General features: G+C 45.7%; 9 non-coding genes across 9 annotated transcripts; all 9 read right to left on the minus strand.

Annotated features, from left to right (window-relative positions):
* Positions 1 to 1,233: 1,233 nt before the first annotated feature.
* Positions 1,234 to 1,306, minus strand: trnak-uuu (transfer RNA lysine (anticodon UUU)). Its single transcript has one exon. It is a non-coding gene; the product is annotated as a tRNA-Lys (tRNA).
* A 2,302-nt stretch (positions 1,307 to 3,608) lies between these two features.
* trnak-uuu (transfer RNA lysine (anticodon UUU)) lies at positions 3,609 to 3,681 on the minus strand. Its single transcript has one exon. It is a non-coding gene; the product is annotated as a tRNA-Lys (tRNA).
* Positions 3,682 to 7,741: 4,060 nt separating this feature from the next.
* Positions 7,742 to 7,814, minus strand: trnak-uuu (transfer RNA lysine (anticodon UUU)). The gene has a single exon. It is a non-coding gene; the product is annotated as a tRNA-Lys (tRNA).
* A 4,060-nt stretch (positions 7,815 to 11,874) lies between these two features.
* Positions 11,875 to 11,947, minus strand: trnak-uuu (transfer RNA lysine (anticodon UUU)). Its single transcript has one exon. It is a non-coding gene; the product is annotated as a tRNA-Lys (tRNA).
* Positions 11,948 to 14,240: 2,293 nt separating this feature from the next.
* trnak-uuu (transfer RNA lysine (anticodon UUU)) lies at positions 14,241 to 14,313 on the minus strand. Its single transcript has one exon. It is a non-coding gene; the product is annotated as a tRNA-Lys (tRNA).
* A 2,303-nt stretch (positions 14,314 to 16,616) lies between these two features.
* Positions 16,617 to 16,689, minus strand: trnak-uuu (transfer RNA lysine (anticodon UUU)). Its single transcript has one exon. It is a non-coding gene; the product is annotated as a tRNA-Lys (tRNA).
* A 2,300-nt stretch (positions 16,690 to 18,989) lies between these two features.
* Positions 18,990 to 19,062, minus strand: trnak-uuu (transfer RNA lysine (anticodon UUU)). The gene has a single exon. It is a non-coding gene; the product is annotated as a tRNA-Lys (tRNA).
* A 2,300-nt stretch (positions 19,063 to 21,362) lies between these two features.
* trnak-uuu (transfer RNA lysine (anticodon UUU)) lies at positions 21,363 to 21,435 on the minus strand. The gene has a single exon. It is a non-coding gene; the product is annotated as a tRNA-Lys (tRNA).
* A 4,390-nt stretch (positions 21,436 to 25,825) lies between these two features.
* Positions 25,826 to 25,898, minus strand: trnak-uuu (transfer RNA lysine (anticodon UUU)). The gene has a single exon. It is a non-coding gene; the product is annotated as a tRNA-Lys (tRNA).
* Positions 25,899 to 26,194: the final 296 nt, after the last annotated feature.

Below are 26,194 nucleotides of genomic sequence, written 5' to 3' on the forward strand. Positions count from 1 at the left end.
TGCTAGCGCTGCCTCTGTGAAGGCGGATGGTGCTTGTGAGAAGTCAACAGCGTGTCCACCGAAAAGGGTGTCTGACTCCTGGTTTTGGATCCGGAAGGGTTGATAACAAACCGAAACGGTTACAATACGATACCGCTTAGATTAACTGTGGATATGTATTGTGATCGTGCTCAGCTCAGGTGTGCGTTCAGTCCGCACACAAAACGTTTCGGTCGCGAAACGTCTAATCAAATCGAATAAAACGGCGGGGATAGCATGTTTGATCCGTGTGCTATTGTTTTTCAACAATTCTAATGCCCTTTGTAACGTTTAACCACTGTGTTGAATAGAGCTTGTTATAGGATATTGTGAACTGAACCTACTTTGCTGTGAATTTATATTTACTGCGAATAGTTTATTGTGTCTGGTCTTGGTCTGTCTGCACTAAATAAATGATTTGCATCAAGTAATTATTTAGTTTGTCTGTCTACTTTTTTACCTAACCACTAAAGGCCACTCCTTGCACTTCACACATTTGCCCTTTTAATTACTCCCTTACTGACATACGTTAACATGCAATGTGCGTGTGATAATAGTTTTAGCAGCCTGTTGCCATTCAGGTGAGACAATACCTAGTAAATCCTTTTTTTTTTTCCATGTTGGTGCGCCGCAAAGGTTTTTGGTCTCAGCAAAGTGTGCCGTGGCATTAAAACGCTTGGGAACCACTGGCTTGGCTTGTTGGGCATCCAGGTATGCACTGAGATTACGATCGGCATGATGATTGTCGTTCTCAGGGGAATTGTGTTTCTTTGCTGATCACGTTCTCTGTCGCTTTTTACACAGTTCTTACAAGTGGCACATTGGGGATGAGGAGCAGTGCATGCTGACACGCATAGCTGTGGACTTCTGCATGGTATGGGGCCACAGGTGATTCCAAGTATTTCAAGACGCCAGCAAATGTGTGGACACATTGAGTAGGTTGTGTTGGCCCAACCCTCACAGATTGTGCCAAGTCAAGTAGAGATGCATGTTGTCCTGTTCTAAAGTGACACGTCGTCAACAGCAAAAACATCTCTCAGAGTTCCTGGCTTGACTTGCCTCTGGAAGACAACACTGGCCAGGCTGGATATTTGCCGAAGGAAGCAAAGAGGACAGGACACCTCGCCTAGACTCAACTGCGTATCTCATTGTTCCGAGGAAGGCCGTCCAGGCTTTTCACCATCATGGCCCTCGGTCAACAAGGTCTCAACACTGCGCCCGAACAGGGACTTGAACCCTGGACCCTCAGATTAAAAGTCTGATGCTCTACCGGATGAGCTACCCGGGCTTCAGTGAAGTGCTTCACAATGTGTTGGCTTCATGATTGTTCCAGACCGCTTTCTGGCCGGTTTAGAAAACTGGGCTCAGGGTGAAAAGGGTCACATGCAATACGAGATGTTTGGGCAATGCGAGTTCTCGACAACAAATCCGAATTGCCGGGGTTTTCTCCTTGTCCTCATGCAATTCCAATGGCTTGACATTTGGGAGCTCGTCCAAAACCGACGCCAAACCATAAGCACGGCTTCCTTCGAGACGGAATTGAACCAGCGCCCTAAGGGTGCCCGCTGCCTTAAACCTACAGTCCTCCGCTCTAGCAACTGAGCTACCGAAGGGAAGCTCCTCACCGCCTTTCCCTGGCAGTCTCAGTGGCCATGCAAAGCCAAGAAGCACCGTGGCTTGGCTCAGTGGTTTTCAACCCGTGTGCCGTGAGGACTACCCAATTGTGTCGTGAGATTTTTATCCCCTCCAAAATATGATGTCATTTTTTTGGGTCAACTTCATAAATCTTGTATCAAATCAAACTTATTCAAATTTGTGAAAATGTTACATTCATACATCACCTGTAGAAAGCGTTTCATAACTGAAATGTTGTGTTTGCCGGACTGAACGCACACCTACACTGAGTCGCAGTGCTATCAGTGGTACTGAAAGGCAATTGATTAAGGGGACAGATGGTGAATTCCTTTTCATCTTGAACTCTGCTTGTCCTTGTTCTAAGTTGGACTGGTGAACGAAATCGATTTTATCAATATTATTCAATGTGTTTGTTCTTGCCCTTTTGGTAGGCTTAATTTTTTGATACTGTAACGGAGATGGAGAGGCAGCACCGCCCCTCTCGATTAATATGCGGCCATCTCCGTAGGGGCTGCTGGGAGATAAGAGAAAGGACTGTAAAGAGTGAATTAAGGGCCTGTTCATTGTTATGTATTGATTGTGTACTGTACCGTTGTGTACTGTTGTTGGATGTCTCCTGTTCCTCTAAGTCTCATTTGACTTTGGTTTCCCCCCTCTGCGATGAATAATCGGGCTCTAAATAGCCCCGGCGTTTCTCCTGCAGTTCTTCGTTCTTTCCACTGCTAGCGCTGCCTCTGTGAAGGCGGAAGGTGCTTGTGAGAAGTCAACAGCGTGTCCACCGAAAAGGGTGTCTGACTCCTGGTTTTGGATCCGGAAGGGTTGATAACAAACCGAAACGGTTACAATACGATACCGCTTAGATTAACTGTGGATATGTATTGTGATCGTGCTCAGCTCAGGTGTGCGTTCAGTCCGCACACAAAACGTTTCGGTCGCGAAACGTCTAATCAAATCGAATAAAACGGCGGGGATAGCATGTTTGATCCGTGTGCTATTGTTTTTCAACAATTCTAATGCCCTTTGTAACGTTTAACCACTGTGTTGAATAGAGCTTGTTATAGGATATTGTGAACTGAACCTACTTTGCTGTGAATTTATATTTACTGCGAATAGTTTATTGTGTCTGGTCTTGGTCTGTCTGCACTAAATAAATGATTTGCATCAAGTAATTATTTAGTTTGTCTGTCTACTTTTTTACCTAACCACTAAAGGCCACTCCTTGCACTTCACACATTTGCCCTTTTAATTACTCCCTTACTGACATACGTTAACATGCAATGTGCGTGTGATAATAGTTTTAGCAGCCTGTTGCCATTCAGGTGAGACAATACCTAGTAAATCCTTTTTTTTTTTCCATGTTGGTGCGCCGCAAAGGTTTTTGGTCTCAGCAAAGTGTGCCGTGGCATTAAAACGCTTGGGAACCACTGGCTTGGCTTGTTGGGCATCCAGGTATGCACTGAGATTACGATCGGCATGATGATTGTCGTTCTCAGGGGAATTGTGTTTCTTTGCTGATCACGTTCTCTGTCGCTTTTTACACAGTTCTTACAAGTGGCACATTGGGGATGAGGAGCAGTGCATGCTGACACGCATAGCTGTGGACTTCTGCATGGTATGGGGCCACAGGTCATTCCAAGTATTTCAAGACGCCAGCAAATGTGTGGACACATTGAGTAGGTTGTGTTGGCCCAACCCTCACAGATTGTGCCAAGTCAAGTAGAGATGCATGTTGTCCTGTTCTAAAGTGACACGTGTCAACAGCAAAAACATCTCTCAGAGTTCCTGGCTTGACTTGCCTCTGGAAGACAACACTGGCCAGGCTGGATATTTGTCGAAGGAAGCAAAGAGGACAGGACACCTCACCTAGACTCAACTGCGTATCTCATTGTTTTTCCGAGGAAGGCCGTCCAGGCTTTTCACCATCATGGCCCTCGGTCAACAAGGTCTCAACACTGCGCCCGAACAGGGACTTGAACCCTGGACCCTCAGATTAAAAGTCTGATGCTCTACCGGCTGAGCTACCCAGGCTTCAGTGAAGTGCTTCACAATGTGTTGGCTTCATGATTGTTCCAGACCGCTTTCTGGCCGGTTTAGAAAACTGGGCTCAGGGTGAAAAGGGTCACATGCAATACGAGATGTTTGGGCAATGCGAGTTCTCGACAACAAATCCGAATTGCCGGGGTTTTCTCCTTGTCCTCATGCAATTCCAATGGCTTGACATTTGGGAGCTCGTCCAAAACCGACGCCAAACCATAAGCACGACTTCTTTCGAGACGGAATTGAACCAGCGCCCTAAGGGTGCCCGCTGCCTTAAACCTACAGTCCTCCGCTCTAACAACTGAGCTACCGAAGGGAAGCTCCTCACCGCCTTTCCCTGGCAGTCTCAGTGGCCGTGCAAAGCCAAGAAGCACCGTGGCTTGGCTCAGTGGTTTTCAACCCGTGTGCCGTGAGGACTACCCAATTGTGTCGTGAGATTTTTATCCCCTCCAAAATATGATGTCATTTTTTTGGGTCAACTTCATAAATCTTGTATCAAATCAAACTTATTCAAATTTGTGAAAATGTTACATTCATACATCACCTGTAGAAAGCGTTTCATAACTGAAATGTTGTGTTTGCCGGACTGAACGCACACCTACACTGAGTCGCAGTGCTATCAGTGGTACTGAAAGGCAATTGATTAAGGGGACAGATGGTGAATTCCTTTTCATCTTGAACTCTGCTTGTCCTTGTTCTAAGTTGGACTGGTGAACGAAATCGATTTTATCAATATTATTCAATGTGTTTGTTCTTGCCCTTTTGGTAGGCTTAATTTTTTGATACTGTAACGGAGATGGAGAGGCAGCACCGCCCCTCTCGATTAATATGCGGCCATCTCCGTAGGGGCTGCTGGGAGATAAGAGAAAGGACTGTAAAGAGTGAATTAAGGGCCTGTTCATTGTTATGTATTGATTGTGTACTGTACCGTTGTGTACTGTTGTTGGATGTCTCCTGTTCCTCTAAGTCTCATTTGACTTTGGTTTCCCCCCTCTGCGATGAATAATCGGGCTCTAAATAGCCCCGGCGTTTCTCCTGCAGTTCTTCGTTCTTTCCACTGCTAGCGCTGCCTCTGTGAAGGCGGATGGTGCTTGTGAGAAGTCAACAGCGTGTCCACCGAAAAGGGTGTCTGACTCCTGGTTTTGGATCCGGAAGGGTTGATAACAAACCGAAACGGTTACAATACGATACCGCTTAGATTAACTGTGGATATGTATTGTGATCGTGCTCGGCTCAGGTGTGCGTTCAGTCCGCACACAAAACGTTTCGGTCGCGAAACGTCTAATCAAATCGAATAAAACGGCGGGGATAGCATGTTTGATCCGTGTGCTATTGTTTTTCAACAATTCTAATGCCCTTTGTAACGTTTAACCACTGTGTTGAATAGAGCTTGTTATAGGATATTGTGAACTGAACCTACTTTGCTGTGAATTTATATTTACTGCGAATAGTTTATTGTGTCTGGTCTTGGTCTGTCTGCACTAAATAAATGATTTGCATCAAGTAATTATTTAGTTTGTCTGTCTACTTTTTTACCTAACCACTAAAGGCCACTCCTTGCACTTCACACATTTGCCCTTTTAATTACTCCCTTACTGACATACGTTAACATGCAATGTGCGTGTGATAATAGTTTTAGCAGCCTGTTGCCATTCAGGTGAGACAATACCTAGTAAATCCTTTTTTTTTTTCCATGTTGGTGCGCCGCAAAGGTTTTTGGTCTCAGCAAAGTGTGCCGTGGCATTAAAACGCTTGGGAACCACTGGCTTGGCTTGTTGGGCATCCAGGTATGCACTGAGATTACGATCGGCATGATGATTGTCGTTCTCAGGGGAATTGTGTTTCTTTGCTGATCACGTTCTCTGTCGCTTTTTACACAGTTCTTACAAGTGGCACATTGGGGATGAGGAGCAGTGCATGCTGACACGCATAGCTGTGGACTTCTGCATGGTATGGGGCCACAGGTCATTCCAAGTATTTCAAGACGCCAGCAAATGTGTGGACACAGCGCCCTAAGGGTGCCCGCTGCCTTAAACCTACAGTCCTCCGCTCTAACAACTGAGCTACCGAAGGGAAGCTCCTCACCGCCTTTCCCTGGCAGTCTCAGTGGCCGTGCAAAGCCAAGAAGCACCGTGGCTTGGCTCAGTGGTTTTCAACCCGTGTGCCGTGAGGACTACCCAATTGTGTCGTGAGATTTTTATCCCCTCCAAAATATGATGTCATTTTTTTGGGTCAACTTCATAAATCTTGTATCAAATCAAACTTATTCAAATTTGTGAAAATGTTACATTCATACATCACCTGTAGAAAGCGTTTCATAACTGAAATGTTGTGTTTGCCGGACTGAACGCACACCTACACTGAGTCGCAGTGCTATCAGTGGTACTGAAAGGCAATTGATTAAGGGGACAGATGGTGAATTCCTTTTCATCTTGAACTCTGCTTGTCCTTGTTCTAAGTTGGACTGGTGAACGAAATCGATTTTATCAATATTATTCAATGTGTTTGTTCTTGCCCTTTTGGTAGGCTTAATTTTTTGATACTGTAACGGAGATGGAGAGGCAGCACCGCCCCTCTCGATTAATATGCGGCCATCTCCGTAGGGGCTGCTGGGAGATAAGAGAAAGGACTGTAAAGAGTGAATTAAGGGCCTGTTCATTGTTATGTATTGATTGTGTACTGTACCGTTGTGTACTGTTGTTGGATGTCTCCTGTTCCTCTAAGTCTCATTTGACTTTGGTTTCCCCCCTCTGCGATGAATAATCGGGCTCTAAATAGCCCCGGCGTTTCTCCTGCAGTTCTTCGTTCTTTCCACTGCTAGCGCTGCCTCTGTGAAGGCGGATGGTGCTTGTGAGAAGTCAACAGCGTGTCCACCGAAAAGGGTGTCTGACTCCTGGTTTTGGATCCGGAAGGGTTGATAACGAACCGAAACGGTTACATTACGATACCGCTTAGATTAACTGTGGATATGTATTGTGATCGTGCTCGGCTCAGGTGTGCGTTCAGTCCGCACACAAAACGTTTCGGTCGCGAAACGTCTAATCAAATCGAATAAAACGGCGGGGATAGCATGTTTGATCCGTGTGCTATTGTTTTTCAACAATTCTAATGCCCTTTGTAACGTTTAACCACTGTGTTGAATAGAGCTTGTTATAGGATATTGTGAACTGAACCTACTTTGCTGTGAATTTATATTTACTGCGAATAGTTTATTGTGTCTGGTCTTGGTCTGTCTGCACTAAATAAATGATTTGCATCAAGTAATTATTTAGTTTGTCTGTCTACTTTTTTACCTAACCACTAAAGGCCACTCCTTGCACTTCACACATTTGCCCTTTTAATTACTCCCTTACTGACATACGTTAACATGCAATGTGCGTGTGATAATAGTTTTAGCAGCCTGTTGCCATTCAGGTGAGACAATACCTAGTAAATCCTTTTTTTTTTTCCATGTTGGTGCGCCGCAAAGGTTTTTGGTCTCAGCAAAGTGTGCCGTGGCATTAAAACGCTTGGGAACCACTGGCTTGGCTTGTTGGGCATCCAGGTATGCACTGAGATTACGATCGGCATGATGATTGTCGTTCTCAGGGGAATTGTGTTTCTTTGCTGATCACGTTCTCTGTCGCTTTTTACACAGTTCTTACAAGTGGCACATTGGGGATGAGGAGCAGTGCATGCTGACACGCATAGCTGTGGACTTCTGCATGGTATGGGGCCACAGGTCATTCCAAGTATTTCAAGACGCCAGCAAATGTGTGGACACATTGAGTAGGTTGTGTTGGCCCAACCCTCACAGATTGTGCCAAGTCAAGTAGAGATGCATGTTGTCCTGTTCTAAAGTGACACGTCGTCAACAGCAAAAACATCTCTCAGAGTTCCTGGCTTGACTTGCCTCTGGAAGACAACACTGGCCAGGCTGGATATTTGCCGAAGGAAGCAAAGAGGACAGGACACCTCGCCTAGACTCAACTGCGTATCTCATTGTTTTTCCGAGGAAGGCCGTCCAGGCTTTTCACCATCATGGCCCTCGGTCAACAAGGTCTCAACACTGCGCCCGAACAGGGACTTGAACCCTGGACCCTCAGATTAAAAGTCTGATGCTCTACCGTCTGAGCTACCCGGGCTTCAGTGAAGTGCTTCACAATGTGTTGGCTTCATGATTGTTCCAGACCGCTTTCTGGCCGGTTTAGAAAACTGGGCTCAGGGTGAAAAGGGTCACATGCAATACGAGATGTTTGGGCAATGCGAGTTCTCGACAACAAATCCGAATTGCCGGGGTTTTCTCCTTGTCCTCATGCAATTCCAATGGCTTGACATTTGGGAGCTCGTCCAAAACCGACGCCAAACCATAAGCACGGCTTCCTTCGAGACGGAATTGAACCAGCGCCCTAAGGGTGCCCGCTGCCTTAAACCTACAGTCCTCCGCTCTAACAACTGAGCTACCGAAGGGAAGCTCCTCACCGCCTTTCCCTGGCAGTCTCAGTGGCCGTGCAAAGCCAAGAAGCACCGTGGCTTGGCTCAGTGGTTTTCAACCCGTGTGCCGTGAGGACTACCCAATTGTGTCGTGAGATTTTTATCCCCTCCAAAATATGATGTCATTTTTTTGGGTCAACTTCATAAATCTTGTATCAAATCAAACTTATTCAAATTTGTGAAAATGTTACATTCATACATCACCTGTAGAAAGCGTTTCATAACTGAAATGTTGTGTTTGCCGGACTGAACGCACACCTACACTGAGTCGCAGTGCTATCAGTGGTACTGAAAGGCAATTGATTAAGGGGACAGATGGTGAATTCCTTTTCATCTTGAACTCTGCTTGTCCTTGTTCTAAGTTGGACTGGTGAACGAAATCGATTTTATCAATATTATTCAATGTGTTTGTTCTTGCCCTTTTGGTAGGCTTAATTTTTTGATACTGTAACGGAGATGGAGAGGCAGCACCGCCCCTCTCGATTAATATGCGGCCATCTCCGTAGGGGCTGCTGGGAGATAAGAGAAAGGACTGTAAAGAGTGAATTAAGGGCCTGTTCATTGTTATGTATTGATTGTGTACTGTACCGTTGTGTACTGTTGTTGGATGTCTCCTGTTCCTCTAAGTCTCATTTGACTTTGGTTTCCCCCCTCTGCGATGAATAATCGGGCTCTAAATAGCCCCGGCGTTTCTCCTGCAGTTCTTCGTTCTTTCCACTGCTAGCGCTGCCTCTGTGAAGGCGGATGGTGCTTGTGAGAAGTCAACAGCGTGTCCACCGAAAAGGGTGTCTGACTCCTGGTTTTGGATCCGGAAGGGTTGATAACAAACCGAAACGGTTACAATACGATACCGCTTAGATTAACTGTGGATATGTATTGTGATCGTGCTCGGCTCAGGTATGCGTTCAGTCCGCACACAAAACGTTTCGGTCGCGAAACGTCTAATCAAATCGAATAAAACGGCGGGGATAGCATGTTTGATCCGTGTGCTATTGTTTTTCAACAATTCTAATGCCCTTTGTAACGTTTAACCACTGTGTTGAATAGAGCTTGTTATAGGATATTGTGAACTGAACCTACTTTGCTGTGAATTTATATTTACTGCGAATAGTTTATTGTGTCTGGTCTTGGTCTGTCTGCACTAAATAAATGATTTGCATCAAGTAATTATTTAGTTTGTCTGTCTACTTTTTTACCTAACCACTAAAGGCCACTCCTTGCACTTCACACATTTGCCCTTTTAATTACTCCCTTACTGACATACGTTAACATGCAATGTGCGTGTGATAATAGTTTTAGCAGCCTGTTGCCATTCAGGTGAGACAATACCTAGTAAATCCTTTTTTTTTTTCCATGTTGGTGCGCCGCAAAGGTTTTTGGTCTCAGCAAAGTGTGCCGTGGCATTAAAACGCTTGGGAACCACTGGCTTGGCTTGTTGGGCATCCAGGTATGCACTGAGATTACGATCGGCATGATGATTGTCGTTCTCAGGGGAATTGTGTTTCTTTGCTGATCACGTTCTCTGTCGCTTTTTACACAGTTCTTACAAGTGGCACATTGGGGATGAGGAGCAGTGCATGCTGACACGCATAGCTGTGGACTTCTGCATGGTATGGGGCCACAGGTCATTCCAAGTATTTCAAGACGCCAGCAAATGTGTGGACACAGCGCCCTAAGGGTGCCCGCTGCCTTAAACCTACAGTCCTCCGCTCTAACAACTGAGCTACCGAAGGGAAGCTCCTCACCGCCTTTCCCTGGCAGTCTCAGTGGCCGTGCAAAGCCAAGAAGCACCGTGGCTTGGCTCAGTGGTTTTCAACCCGTGTGCCGTGAGGACTACCCAATTGTGTCGTGAGATTTTTATCCCCTCCAAAATATGATGTCATTTTTTTGGGTCAACTTCATAAATCTTGTATCAAATCAAACTTATTCAAATTTGTGAAAATGTTACATTCATACATCACCTGTAGAAAGCGTTTCATAACTGAAATGTTGTGTTTGCCGGACTGAACGCACACCTACACTGAGTCGCAGTGCTATCAGTGGTACTGAAAGGCAATTGATTAAGGGGACAGATGGTGAATTCCTTTTCATCTTGAACTCTGCTTGTCCTTGTTCTAAGTTGGACTGGTGAACGAAATCGATTTTATCAATATTATTCAATGTGTTTGTTCTTGCCCTTTTGGTAGGCTTAATTTTTTGATACTGTAACGGAGATGGAGAGGCAGCACCGCCCCTCTCGATTAATATGCGGCCATCTCCGTAGGGGCTGCTGGGAGATAAGAGAAAGGACTGTAAAGAGTGAATTAAGGGCCTGTTCATTGTTATGTATTGATTGTGTACTGTACCGTTGTGTACTGTTGTTGGATGTCTCCTGTTCCTCTAAGTCTCATTTGACTTTGGTTTCCCCCCTCTGCGATGAATAATCGGGCTCTAAATAGCCCCGGCGTTTCTCCTGCAGTTCTTCGTTCTTTCCACTGCTAGCGCTGCCTCTGTGAAGGCGGATGGTGCTTGTGAGAAGTCAACAGCGTGTCCACCGAAAAGGGTGTCTGACTCCTGGTTTTGGATCCGGAAGGGTTGATAACGAACCGAAACGGTTACATTACGATACCGCTTAGATTAACTGTGGATATGTATTGTGATCGTGCTCGGCTCAGGTGTGCGTTCAGTCCGCACACAAAACGTTTCGGTCGCGAAACGTCTAATCAAATCGAATAAAACGGCGGGGATAGCATGTTTGATCCGTGTGCTATTGTTTTTCAACAATTCTAATGCCCTTTGTAACGTTTAACCACTGTGTTGAATAGAGCTTGTTATAGGATATTGTGAACTGAACCTACTTTGCTGTGAATTTATATTTACTGCGAATAGTTTATTGTGTCTGGTCTTGGTCTGTCTGCACTAAATAAATGATTTGCATCAAGTAATTATTTAGTTTGTCTGTCTACTTTTTTACCTAACCACTAAAGGCCACTCCTTGCACTTCACACATTTGCCCTTTTAATTACTCCCTTACTGACATACGTTAACATGCAATGTGCGTGTGATAATAGTTTTAGCAGCCTGTTGCCATTCAGGTGAGACAATACCTAGTAAATCCTTTTTTTTTTTCCATGTTGGTGCGCCGCAAAGGTTTTTGGTCTCAGCAAAGTGTGCCGTGGCATTAAAACGCTTGGGAACCACTGGCTTGGCTTGTTGGGCATCCAGGTATGCACTGAGATTACGATCGGCATGATGATTGTCGTTCTCAGGGGAATTGTGTTTCTTTGCTGATCACGTTCTCTGTCGCTTTTTACACAGTTCTTACAAGTGGCACATTGGGGATGAGGAGCAGTGCATGCTGACACGCATAGCTGTGGACTTCTGCATGGTATGGGGCCACAGGTCATTCCAAGTATTTCAAGACGCCAGCAAATGTGTGGACACATTGAGTAGGTTGTGTTGGCCCAACCCTCACAGATTGTGCCAAGTCAAGTAGAGATGCATGTTGTCCTGTTCTAAAGTGACACGTCGTCAACAGCAAAAACATCTCTCAGAGTTCCTGGCTTGACTTGCCTCTGGAAGACAACACTGGCCAGGCTGGATATTTGCCGAAGGAAGCAAAGAGGACAGGACACCTCGCCTAGACTCAACTGCGTATCTCATTGTTTTTCCGAGGAAGGCCGTCCAGGCTTTTCACCATCATGGCCCTCGGTCAACAAGGTCTCAACACTGCGCCCGAACAGGGACTTGAACCCTGGACCCTCAGATTAAAAGTCTGATGCTCTACCGTCTGAGCTACCCGGGCTTCAGTGAAGTGCTTCACAATGTGTTGGCTTCATGATTGTTCCAGACCGCTTTCTGGCCGGTTTAGAAAACTGGGCTCAGGGTGAAAAGGGTCACATGCAATACGAGATGTTTGGGCAATGCGAGTTCTCGACAACAAATCCGAATTGCCGGGGTTTTCTCCTTGTCCTCATGCAATTCCAATGGCTTGACATTTGGGAGCTCGTCCAAAACCGACGCCAAACCATAAGCACGGCTTCCTTCGAGACGGAATTGAACCAGCGCCCTAAGGGTGCCCGCTGCCTTAAACCTACAGTCCTCCGCTCTAACAACTGAGCTACCGAAGGGAAGCTCCTCACCGCCTTTCCCTGGCAGTCTCAGTGGCCGTGCAAAGCCAAGAAGCACCGTGGCTTGGCTCAGTGGTTTTCAACCCGTGTGCCGTGAGGACTACCCAATTGTGTCGTGAGATTTTTATCCCCTCCAAAATATGATGTCATTTTTTTGGGTCAACTTCATAAATCTTGTATCAAATCAAACTTATTCAAATTTGTGAAAATGTTACATTCATACATCACCTGTAGAAAGCGTTTCATAACTGAAATGTTGTGTTTGCCGGACTGAACGCACACCTACACTGAGTCGCAGTGCTATCAGTGGTACTGAAAGGCAATTGATTAAGGGGACAGATGGTGAATTCCTTTTCATCTTGAACTCTGCTTGTCCTTGTTCTAAGTTGGACTGGTGAACGAAATCGATTTTATCAATATTATTCAATGTGTTTGTTCTTGCCCTTTTGGTAGGCTTAATTTTTTGATACTGTAACGGAGATGGAGAGGCAGCACCGCCCCTCTCGATTAATATGCGGCCATCTCCGTAGGGGCTGCTGGGAGATAAGAGAAAGGACTGTAAAGAGTGAATTAAGGGCCTGTTCATTGTTATGTATTGATTGTGTACTGTACCGTTGTGTACTGTTGTTGGATGTCTCCTGTTCCTCTAAGTCTCATTTGACTTTGGTTTCCCCCCTCTGCGATGAATAATCGGGCTCTAAATAGCCCCGGCGTTTCTCCTGCAGTTCTTCGTTCTTTCCACTGCTAGCGCTGCCTCTGTGAAGGCGGATGGTGCTTGTGAGAAGTCAACAGCGTGTCCACCGAAAAGGGTGTCTGACTCCTGGTTTTGGATCCGGAAGGGTTGATAACAAACCGAAACGGTTACAATACGATACCGCTTAGATTAACTGTGGATATGTATTGTGATCGTGCTCGGCTCAGGTATGCGTTCAGTCCGCACACAAAACGTTTCGGTCGCGAAACGTCTAATCAAATCGAATAAAACGGCGGGGATAGCATGTTTGATCCGTGTGCTATTGTTTTTCAACAATTCTAATGCCCTTTGTAACGTTTAACCACTGTGTTGAATAGAGCTTGTTATAGGATATTGTGAACTGAACCTACTTTGCTGTGAATTTATATTTACTGCGAATAGTTTATTGTGTCTGGTCTTGGTCTGTCTGCACTAAATAAATGATTTGCATCAAGTAATTATTTAGTTTGTCTGTCTACTTTTTTACCTAACCACTAAAGGCCACTCCTTGCACTTCACACATTTGCCCTTTTAATTACTCCCTTACTGACATACGTTAACATGCAATGTGCGTGTGATAATAGTTTTAGCAGCCTGTTGCCATTCAGGTGAGACAATACCTAGTAAATCCTTTTTTTTTTTCCATGTTGGTGCACCGCAATGGTTTTTGGTCTCAGCAAAGTGTGCCGTGGCATTAAAATGCTTGGGAACCACTGGCTTGGCTTGTTGGGCATCCAGGTATGCAATGACATTACGATCGGCATGATGATTGTCGTTCTCAGGGGAATTGTGTTTCTTTGCTGATCACGTTCTCTGTCGCTTTTTACACAGTTCTTACAAGTGGCACATTGGGGATGAGGAGCAGTGCATGCTGACACGCATAGCTGTGGACTTCTGCATGGTATGGGGCCACAGGTCATTCCAAGTATTTCAAGACGCCAGCAAATGTGTAGACACATTGAGTAGGTTGTGTTGGCCCAACCCTCACAGATTGTGCCAAGTCAAGTAGAGATGCATGTTGTCCTGTTCTAAAGTGACACGTCGTCAACAGCAAAAACATCTCTCAGAGTTCCTGGCTTGACTTGCCTCTGGAAGACAACACTGGCCAGGCTGGATATTTGCCGAAGGAAGCAAAGAGGACAGGACACCTCGCCTAGACTCAACTGCGTATCTCATTGTTTTTCCGAGGAAGGTTTTCACCATCATGGCCCTCGGTCAACAAGGTCTCAACACTGCGCCCAAACAGGGACATGAACCCTTGACCCTCAGATTAAAAGTCTGATGCTCTACCGTCTGAGCTACCCGGGCTTCAGTGAAGTGCTTCACAATGTGTTGGCTTCATGATTGTTCCAGACCGCTTTCTGGCCGGTTTAGAAAACTGGGATCAGGGTGAAAAGGGTCACATGCAATACGAGATGTTTGGGCAATGCGAGTTCTCGACAACAAATCCGAATTGCCGGGGTTTTCTCCTTGTCCTCATGCAATTCCAATGGCTTGACATTTGGGAGCTCGTCCAAAACCGACGCCAAACCATAAGCACGGCTTCCTTCGAGACGGAATTGAACCAGCGCCCTAAGGGTGCCCGCTGCCTTAAACCTACAGTCCTCCGCTCTAACAACTGAGCTACCGAAGGGAAGCTCCTCACTGCCTTTCCCTGGCAGTCTCAGTGGCCGTGCAAAGCCAAGAAGCACCGTGGCTTGGCTCAGTGGTTTTCAACCCGTGTGCCGTGAGGACTACCCAATTGTGTCGTGAGATTTTTATCCCCTCCAAAATATGATGTCATTTTTTTGGGTCAACTTCATAAATCTTGTATCAAATCAAACTTATTCAAATTTGTGAAAATGTTACATTCATACATCACCTGTAGAAAGCGTTTCATAACTGAAATGTTGTGTTTGCCGGACTGAACGCACACCTACACTGAGTCGCAGTGCTATCAGTGGTACTGAAAGGCAATTGATTAAGGGGACAGATGGTGAATTCCTTTTCATCTTGAACTCTGCTTGTCCTTGTTCTAAGTTGGACTGGTGAACGAAATCGATTTTATCAATATTATTCAATGTGTTTGTTCTTGCCCTTTTGGTAGGCTTAATTTTTTGATACTGTAACGGAGATGGAGAGGCAGCACCGCCCCTCTCGATTAATATGCGGCCATCTCCGTAGGGGCTGCTGGGAGATAAGAGAAAGGACTGTAAAGAGTGAATTAAGGGCCTGTTCATTGTTATGTATTGATTGTGTACTGTACCGTTGTGTACTGTTGTTGGATGTCTCCTGTTCCTCTAAGTCTCATTTGACTTTGGTTTCCCCCCTCTGCGATGAATAATCGGGCTCTAAATAGCCCCGGCGTTTCTCCTGCAGTTCTTCGTTCTTTCCACTGCTAGCGCTGCCTCTGTGAAGGCGGATGGTGCTTGTGAGAAGTCAACAGTGTGTCCACCGAAAAGGGTGTCTGACTCCTGGTTTTGGATCCGGAAGGGTTGATAACAAACCGAAACGGTTACAATACGATACCGCTTAGATTAACTGTGGATATGTATTGTGATCGTGCTCGGCTCAGGTATGCGTTCAGTCCGCACACAAAACGTTTCGGTCGCGAAACGTCTAATCAAATCGAATAAAACGGCGGGGATAGCATGTTTGATCCGTGTGCTATTGTTTTTCAACAATTCTAATGCCCTTTGTAACGTTTAACCACTGTGTTGAATAGAGCTTGTTATAGGATATTGTGAACTGAACCTACTTTGCTGTGAATTTATATTTACTGCGAATAGTTTATTGTGTCTGGTCTTGGTCTGTCTGCACTAAATAAATGATTTGCATCAAGTAATTATTTAGTTTGTCTGTCTACTTTTTTACCTAACCACTAAAGGCCACTCCTTGCACTTCACACATTTGCCCTTTTAATTACTCCCTTACTGACATACGTTAACATGCAATGTGCGTGTGATAATAGTTTTAGCAGCCTGTTGCCATTCAGGTGAGACAATACCTAGTAAATCCTTTTTTTTTTTCCATGTTGGTGCACCGCAATGGTTCTTGGTCTCAGCAAAGTGTGCCGTGGCAATAAAACGCTTGGGAACCACTGGCTTGGCTTGTTGGGCATCCAGGTATGCAATGAGATTACGATCGGCATGATGATTGTCGTTCTCAGGGGAATTGTGTTTCTTTGCTGATCACGTTCTCTGTCGCTTTTTACACAGTTCTTACAAGTGGCACATTGGGGATGAGGAGCAGTGCATGCTGACACGCATAGCTGTGGACTTCTGCATGGTATGGGGCCACAGGTCATTCCAAGTATTTCAAGACGCCAGCAAATGTGTGGACACATTGAGTAGGTTGTGTTGGCCCAACCCTCACAGATTGTGCCAAGTCAAGTAGAGATGCATGTTGTCCTGTTCTAAAGTGACACGTCGTCAACAGCAAAAACATCTCTCAGAGTTCCTGGCTTGACTTGCCTCTGGAAGACAACACTGGCCAGGCTGGATATTTGCCGAAGGAAGCAAAGAGGACAGGACACCTCGCCTAGACTCAACTGCGTATCTCATTGTTTTTCCGAGGAAGGCCGTCCAGGCTTTTCACCATCATGGCCCTCGGTCAACAAGGTCTCAACACTGCGCCCGAACAGGGACTTGAACCCTGGACCCTCAGATTAAAAGTCTGATGCTCTACCGTCTGAGCTACCCGGGCTTCAGTGAAGTGCTTCACAATGTGTTGGCTTCATGATTGTTCCAGACCGCTTTCTGGCCGGTTTAGAAAACTGGGATCAGGGTGAAAAGGGTCACATGCAATACGAGATGTTTGGGCAATGCGAGTTCTCGACAACAAATCCGAATTGCCGGGGTTTTCTCCTTGTCCTCATGCAATTCCAATGGCTTGACATTTGGGAGCTCGTCCAAAACCGACGCCAAACCATAAGCACGGCTTCCTTCGAGACGGAATTGAACCAGCACCCTAAGGGTGCCCGCTGCCTTAAACCTACAGTCCTCCGCTCTATCAACTGAGCTACCGAAGGGAAGCTCCTCACCGCCTTTCCCTGGCAGTCTCAGTGGCCGTGCAAAGCCAAGAAGCACCGTGGCTTGGCTCAGTGGTTTTCAACCCGTGTGCCGTGAGGACTACCCAATTGTGTCGTGAGATTTTTATCCCCTCCAAAATATGATGTCATTTTTTTGGGTCAACTTCATAAATCTTGTATCAAATCAAACTTATTCAAATTTGTGAAAATGTTACATTCATACATCACCTGTAGAAAGCGTTTCATAACTGAAATGTTGTGTTTGCCGGACTGAACGCACACCTACACTGAGTCGCAGTGCTATCAGTGGTACTGAAAGGCAATTGATTAAGGGGACAGATGGTGAATTCCTTTTCATCTTGAACTCTGCTTGTCCTTGTTCTAAGTTGGACTGGTGAACGAAATCGATTTTATCAATATTATTCAATGTGTTTGTTCTTGCCCTTTTGGTAGGCTTAATTTTTTGATACTGTAACGGAGATGGAGAGGCAGCACCGCCCCTCTCGATTAATATGCGGCCATCTCCGTAGGGGCTGCTGGGAGATAAGAGAAAGGACTGTAAAGAGTGAATTAAGGGCCTGTTCATTGTTATGTATTGATTGTGTACTGTACCGTTGTGTACTGTTGTTGGATGTCTCCTGTTCCTCTAAGTCTCATTTGACTTTGGTTTCCCCCCTCTGCGATGAATAATCGGGCTCTAAATAGCCCCGGCGTTTCTCCTGCAGTTCTTCGTTCTTTCCACTGCTAGCGCTGCCTCTGTGAAGGCGGATGGTGCTTGTGAGAAGTCAACAGCGTGTCCACCGAAAAGGGTGTCTGACTCCTGGTTTTGGATCCGGAAGGGTTGATAACAAACCGAAACGGTTACAATACGATACCGCTTAGATTAACTGTGGATATGTATTGTGATCGTGCTCGGCTCAGGTGTGCGTTCAGTCCGCACACAAAACGTTTCGGTCGCGAAACGTCTAATCAAATCGAATAAAACGGCGGGGATAGCATGTTTGATCCGTGTGCTATTGTTTTTCAACAATTCTAATGCCCTTTGTAACGTTTAACCACTGTGTTGAATAGAGCTTGTTATAGGATATTGTGAACTGAACCTACTTTGCTGTGAATTTATATTTACTGCGAATAGTTTATTGTGTCTGGTCTTGGTCTGTCTGCACTAAATAAATGATTTGCATCAAGTAATTATTTAGTTTGTCTGTCTACTTTTTTACCTAACCACTAAAGGCCACTCCTTGCACTTCACACATTTGCCCTTTTAATTACTCCCTTACTGACATACGTTAACATGCAATGTGCGTGTGATAATAGTTTTAGCAGCCTGTTGCCATTCAGGTGAGACAATACCTAGTAAATCCTTTTTTTTTTTCCATGTTGGTGCGCCGCAAAGGTTTTTGGTCTCAGCAAAGTGTGCCGTGGCATTAAAACGCTTGGGAACCACTGGCTTGGCTTGTTGGGCATCCAGGTATACACTGAGATTACGATCGGCATGATGATTGTCGTTCTCAGGGGAATTGTGTTTCTTTGCTGATCACGTTCTCTGTCGCTTTTTACACAGTTCTTACAAGTGGCACATTGGGGATGAGGAGCAGTGCATGCTGACACGCATAGCTGTGGACTTCTGCATGGTATGGGGCCACAGGTCATTCCAAGTATTTCAAGACGCCAGCAAATGTGTGGACACATTGAGTAGGTTGTGTTGGCCCAACCCTCACAGATTGTGCCAAGTCAAGTAGAGATGCATGTTGTCCTGTTCTAAAGTGACACGTCGTCAACAGCAAAAACATCTCTCAGAGTTCCTGGCTTGACTTGCCTCTGGAAGACAACACTGGCCAGGCTGGATATTTGCCGAAGGAAGCAAAGAGGACAGGACACCTCGCCTAGACTCAACTGCGTATCTCATTGTTCCGAGGAAGGCCGTCTAGGCTTTTCACCATCATGGCCCTCGGTCAACAAGGTCTCAACACTGCGCCCGAACAGGGACTTGAACCCTGGACCCTCAGATTAAAAGTCTGATGCTCTACCGGCTGAGCTACCCGGGCTTCAGTGAAGTGCTTCACAATGTGTTGGCTTCATGATTGTTCCAGACCGCTTTCTGGCCGGTTTAGAAAACTGGGCTCAGGGTGAAAAGGGTGACATGCAATACGAGATGTTTGGGCAATGCGAGTTCTCGACAACAAATCCGAATTGCCGGGGTTTTCTCCTTGTCCTCATGCAATTCCAATGGCTTGACATTTGGGAGCTCGTCCAAAACCGACGCCAAACCAAAAGCACGGCTTCCTTCGAGACGGAATTGAACCAGCGCCCTAAGGGTGCCCGCTGCCTTAAACCTACAGTCCTCCGCTCTAACAACTGAGCTACCGAAGGGAAGCTCCTCACCGCCTTTCCCTGGCAGTCTCAGTGGCCGTGCAAAGCCAAGAAGCACCGTGGCTTGGCTCAGTGGTTTTCAACCCGTGTGCCGTGAGGACTACCCAATTGTGTCGTGAGATTTTTATCCCCTCCAAAATATGATGTCATTTTTTTGGGTCAACTTCATAAATCTTGTATCAAATCAAACTTATTCAAATTTGTGAAAATGTTACATTCATACATCACCTGTAGATAGCGTTTCATAACTGAAATGTTGTGTTTTCCGGACTGAACGCACACCTACACTGAGTCGCAGTGCTATCAGTGGTACTGAAAGGCAATTGATTAAGGGGACAGATGGTGAATTCCTTTTCATCTTGAACTCTGCTTGTCCTTGTTCTAAGTTGGACTGGTGAACGAAATCGATTTTATCAATATTATTCAATGTGTTTGTTCTTGCCCTTTTGGTAGGCTTAATTTTTTGATACTGTAACGGAGATGGAGAGGCAGCACCGCCCCTCTCGATTAATATGCGGCCATCTCCGTAGGGGCTGCTGGGAGATAAGAGAAAGGACTGTAAAGAGTGAATTAAGGGCCTGTTCATTGTTATGTATTGATTGTGTACTGTACCGTTGTGTACTGTTGTTGGATGTCTCCTGTTCCTCTAAGTCTCATTTGACTTTGGTTTCCCCCCTCTGCGATGAATAATCGGGCTCTAAATAGCCCCGGCGTTTCTCCTGCAGTTCTTCGTTCTTTCCACTGCTAGCGCTGCCTCTGTGAAGGCGGATGGTGCTTGTGAGAAGTCAACAGCGTGTCCACCGAAAAGGGTGTCTGACTCCTGGTTTTGGATCCGGAAGGGTTGATAACGAACCGAAACGGTTACAATACGATACCGCTTAGATTAACTGTGGATATGTATTGTGATCGTGCTCGGCTCAGGTGTGCGTTCAGTCCGCACACAAAACGTTTCGGTCGCGAAACGTCTAATCAAATCGAATAAAACGGCGGGGATAGCATGTTTGATCCGTGTGCTATTGTTTTTCAACAATTCTAATGCCCTTTGTAACGTTTAACCACTGTGTTGAATAGAGCTTGTTATAGGATATTGTGAACTGAACCTACTTTGCTGTGAATTTATATTTACTGCGAATAGTTTATTGTGTCTGGTCTTGGTCTGTCTGCACTAAATAAATGATTTGCATCAAGTAATTATTTAGTTTGTCTGTCTACTTTTTTACCTAACCACTAAAGGCCACTCCTTGCACTTCACACATTTGCCCTTTTAATTACTCCCTTACTGACATACGTTAACATGCAATGTGCGTGTGATAATAGTTTTAGCAGCCTGTTGCCATTCAGGTGAGACAATACCTAGTAAATCCTTTTTTTTTTTCCATGTTGGTGCGCCGCAAAGGTTTTTGGTCTCAGCAAAGTGTGCCGTGGCATTAAAACGCTTGGGAACCACTGGCTTGGCTTGTTGGGCATCCAGGTATACACTGAGATTACGATCGGCATGATGATTGTCGTTCTCAGGGGAATTGTGTTTCTTTGCTGATCACGTTCTCTGTCGCTTTTTACACAGTTCTTACAAGTGGCACATTGGGGATGAGGAGCAGTGCATGCTGACACGCATAGCTGTGGACTTCTGCATGGTATGGGGCCACAGGTCATTCCAAGTATTTCAAGACGCCAGCAAATGTGTGGACACATTGAGTAGGTTGTGTTGGCCCAACCCTCACAGATTGTGCCAAGTCAAGTAGAGATGCATGTTGTCCTGTTCTAAAGTGACACGTCGTCAACAGCAAAAACATCTCTCAGAGTTCCTGGCTTGACTTGCCTCTGGAAGACAACACTGGCCAGGCTGGATATTTGCCGAAGGAAGCAAAGAGGACAGGACACCTCGCCTAGACTCAACTGCGTATCTCATTGTTCCGAGGAAGGCCGTCTAGGCTTTTCACCATCATGGCCCTCGGTCAACAAGGTCTCAACACTGCGCCCGAACAGGGACTTGAACCCTGGACCCTCAGATTAAAAGTCTGATGCTCTACCGTCTGAGCTACCCGGGCTTCAGTGAAGTGCTTCACAATGTGTTGGCTTCATGATTGTTCCAGACCGCTTTCTGGCCGGTTTAGAAAACTGGGCTCAGGGTGAAAAGGGTGACATGCAATACGAGATGTTTGGGCAATGCGAGTTCTCGACAACAAATCCGAATTGCCGGGGTTTTCTCCTTGTCCTCATGCAATTCCAATGGCTTGACATTTGGGAGCTCGTCCAAAACCGACGCCAAACCATAAGCACGGCTTCCTTCGAGACGGAATTGAACCAGCGCCCTAAGGGTGCCCGCTGCCTTAAACCTACAGTCCTCCGCTCTAACAACTGAGCTACCGAAGGGAAGCTCCTCACCGCCTTTCCCTGGCAGTCTCAGTGGCCGTGCAAAGCCAAGAAGCACCGTGGCTTGGCTCAGTGGTTTTCAACCCGTGTGCCGTGAGGACTACCCAATTGTGTCGTGAGATTTTTATCCCCTCCAAAATATGATGTCATTTTTTTGGGTCAACTTCATAAATCTTGTATCAAATCAAACTTATTCAAATTTGTGAAAATGTTACATTCATACATCACCTGTAGATAGCGTTTCATAACTGAAATGTTGTGTTTTCCGGACTGAACGCACACCTACACTGAGTCGCAGTGCTATCAGTGGTACTGAAAGGCAATTGATTAAGGGGACAGATGGTGAATTCCTTTTCATCTTGAACTCTGCTTGTCCTTGTTCTAAGTTGGACTGGTGAACGAAATCGATTTTATCAATATTATTCAATGTGTTTGTTCTTGCCCTTTTGGTAGGCTTAATTTTTTGATACTGTAACGGAGATGGAGAGGCAGCACCGCCCCTCTCGATTAATATGCGGCCATCTCCGTAGGGGCTGCTGGGAGATAAGAGAAAGGACTGTAAAGAGTGAATTAAGGGCCTGTTCATTGTTATGTATTGATTGTGTACTGTACCGTTGTGTACTGTTGTTGGATGTCTCCTGTTCCTCTAAGTCTCATTTGACTTTGGTTTCCCCCCTCTGCGATGAATAATCGGGCTCTAAATAGCACCGGCGTTTCTCCTGCAGTTCTTCGTTCTTTCCACTGCTAGCGCTGCCTCTGTGAAGGCGGATGGTGCTTGTGAGAAGTCAACAGCGTGTCCACCGAAAAGGGTGTCTGACTCCTGGTTTTGGATCCGGAAGGGTTGATAACAAACCGAAACGGTTACAATACGATACCGCTTAGATTAACTGTGGATATGTATTGTGATCGTGCTCGGCTCAGGTATGCGTTCAGTCCGCACACAAAACGTTTCGGTCGCGAAACGTCTAATCAAATCGAATAAAACGGCGGGGATAGCATGTTTGATCCGTGTGCTATTGTTTTTCAACAATTCTAATGCCCTTTGTAACGTTTAACCACTGTGTTGAATAGAGCTTGTTATAGGATATTGTGAACTGAACCTACTTTGCTGTGAATTTATATTTACTGCGAATAGTTTATTGTGTCTGGTCTTGGTCTGTCTGCACTAAATAAATGATTTGCATCAAGTAATTATTTAGTTTGTCTGTCTACTTTTTTAACCACTAAAGGCCACTCCTTGCACTTCACACATTTGCCCTTTTAATTACTCCCTTACTGACATACGTTAACATGCAATGTGCGTGTGATAATAGTTTTAGCAGCCTGTTGCCATTCAGGTGAGACAATACCTAGTAAATCCTTTTTTTTTTTCCATGTTGGTGCACCGCAAAGGTTTTTGGTCTCAGCAAAGTGTGCCGTGGCAATAAAACGCTTGGGAACCACTGGCTTGGCTTGTTGGGCATCCAGGTATGCACTGAGATTACGATCGGCATGATGATTGTCGTTCTCAGGGGAATTGTGTTTCTTTGCTGATCACGTTCTCTGTCGCTTTTTACACAGTTCTTACAAGTGGCACATTGGGGATGAGGAGAAGTGCATGCTGACACGCATAGCTGTGGACTTCTGCATGGTATGGGGCCACAGGTCATTCCAAGTATTTCAAGACGCCAGCAAATGTGTGGACACATTGAGTAGGTTGTGTTGGCCCAACCCTCACAGATTGTGCCAAGTCAAGTAGAGATGCATGTTGTCCTGTTCTAAAGTGACACGTCGTCAACAGCAAAAACATCTCTCAGAGTTCCTGGCTTGACTTGCCTCTGGCCGGTTTATAAAACTGGGCTCAGGGTGAAAAGGGTCACATGCAATACGAGATGTTTGGGCAATGCGAGTTCTCGACAACAAATCCGAATTGCCGGGGTTTTCTCCTTGTCCTCATGCAATTCCAATGGCTTGACATTTGGGAGCTCGTCCAAAACCGACGCCAAACCATAAGCACGACTTCCTTCGAGACGGAATTGAACCAGCGCCCTAAGGGTGCCCGCTGCCTTAAACCTACAGTCCTCCGCTCTAACAACTGAGCTACCGAAGGGAAGCTCCTCACCGCCTTTCCCTGGCAGTCTCAGTGGCCGTGCAAAGCCAAGAAGCACCGTGGCTTGGCTCAGTGGTTTTCAACCCGTGTGCCGTGAGGACTACCCAATTGTGTCGTGAGATTTTTATCCCCTCCAAAATATGATGTCATTTTTTTGGGTCAACTTCATAAATCTTGTATCAAATCAAACTTATTCAAATTTGTGAAAATGTTACATTCATACATCACCTGTAGAAAGCGTTTCATAACTGAAATGTTGTGTTTGCCGGACTGAACGCACACCTACACTGAGTCGCAGTGCTATCAGTGGTACTGAAAGGCAATTGATTAAGGGGACAGATGGTGAATTCCTTTTCATCTTGAACTCTGCTTGTCCTTGTTCTAAGTTGGACTGGTGAACGAAATCGATTTTATCAATATTATTCAATGTGTTTGTTCTTGCCCTTTTGGTAGGCTTAATTTTTTGATACTGTAACGGAGATGGAGAGGCAGCACCGCCCCTCTCGATTAATATGCGGCCATCTCCGTAGGGGCTGCTGGGAGATAAGAGAAAGGACTGTAAAGAGTGAATTAAGGGCCTGTTCATTGTTATGTATTGATTGTGTACTGTACCGTTGTGTACTGTTGTTGGATGTCTCCTGTTCCTCTAAGTCTCATTTGACTTTGGTTTCCCCCCTCTGAGATGAATAATCAGGCTCTAAATAGCCCCGGCGTTTCTCCTGCAGTTCTTCGTTCTTTCCACTGCTAGCGCTGCCTCTGTGAAGGCGGATGGTGCTTGTGAGAAGTCAACAGCGTGTCCACCGAAAAGGGTGTCTGACTCCTGGTTTTGGATCCGGAAGGGTTGATAACAAACCGAAACGGTTACAATACGATACCGCTTAGATTAACTGTGGATATGTATTGTGATCGTGCTCGGCTCAGGTGTGCGTTCAGTCCGCACACAAAACGTTTCGGTCGCGAAACGTCTAATCAAATCGAATAAAACGGCGGGGATAGCATGTTTGATCCGTGTGCTATTGTTTTTCAACAATTCTAATGCCCTTTGTAACGTTTAACCACTGTGTTGAATAGAGCTTGTTATAGGATATTGTGAACTGAACCTACTTTGCTGTGAATTTATATTTACTGCGAATAGTTTATTGTGTCTGGTCTTGGTCTGTCTGCACTAAATAAATGATTTGCATCAAGTAATTATTTAGTTTGTCTGTCTACTTTTTTACCTAACCACTAAAGGCCACTCCTTGCACTTCACACATTTGCCCTTTTAATTACTCCCTTACTGACATACGTTAACATGCAATGTGCGTGTGATAATAGTTTTAGCAGCCTGTTGCCATTCAGGTGAGACAATACCTAGTAAATCCTTTTTTTTTTTTCCATGTTGGTGCGCCGCAAAGGTTTTTGGTCTCAGCAAAGTGTGCCGTGGCATTAAAACGCTTGGGAACCACTGGCTTGGCTTGCTGGGCATCCAGGTATGCACTGAGATTACGATCGGCACGATGATTGTCGTTCTCAGGGGAATTGTGTTTCTTTGCTGATCACGTTCTCTGTCACTTTTTACACAGTTCTTACAAGTGGCACATTGGGGATGAGGAGCAGTGCATGCTGACACGCATAGCTGTGGACTTCTGCATGGTATGGGGCCACAGGTGATTCCAAGTATTTCAAGACGCCAGCAAATGTGTGGACACATTGAGTAGGTTGTGTTGGCCAAACCCTCACAGATTGTGCCAAGTCAAGTAGAGATGCATGTTGTCCTGTTCTAAAGTGACACGTCGTCAACAGCAAAAACATCTCTCAGAGTTCCTGGCTTGACTTGCCTCTGGAAGACAACACTGGCCAGGCTGGATATTTGCCGAAGGAAGCAAAGAGGACAGGACACCTCGCCTAGACTCAACTGCGTATCTCATTGTTCCAAGGAAGGCCGTCCAGGCTTTTCACCATCATGGCCCTCGGTCAACAAGGTCTCAACACTGCGCCCGAACAGGGACTTGAACCCTGGACCCTCAGATTAAAAGTCTGATGCTCTAACAGCTGAGCTACCCGGGCTTCAGTGAAGTGCTTCACAATGTGTTGGCTTCATGATTGATCCAGACCGCTTTCTGGCCGGTTTAGAAAACTGGGCTCAGGGTGAAAAGGGTCACATGCAATACGAGATGTTTGGGCAATGCGAGTTCTCGACAACAAATCCGAATTGCCGGGGTTTTCTCCTTGTCCTCATGCAATTCCAATGGCTTGACATTTGGGAGCTCGTCCAAAACCGACGCCAAACCATAAGCACGGCTTCCTTCGAGACGGAATTGAACCAGCGCCCTAAGGGTGCTCGCTGCCTTAAACCTACAGTC

This window comes from Amia ocellicauda, unplaced genomic scaffold (assembly GCF_036373705.1).
Source record: "Amia ocellicauda isolate fAmiCal2 unplaced genomic scaffold, fAmiCal2.hap1 HAP1_SCAFFOLD_127, whole genome shotgun sequence".
Classification (NCBI taxonomy): Eukaryota; Metazoa; Chordata; class Actinopteri; order Amiiformes; family Amiidae; genus Amia; species Amia ocellicauda.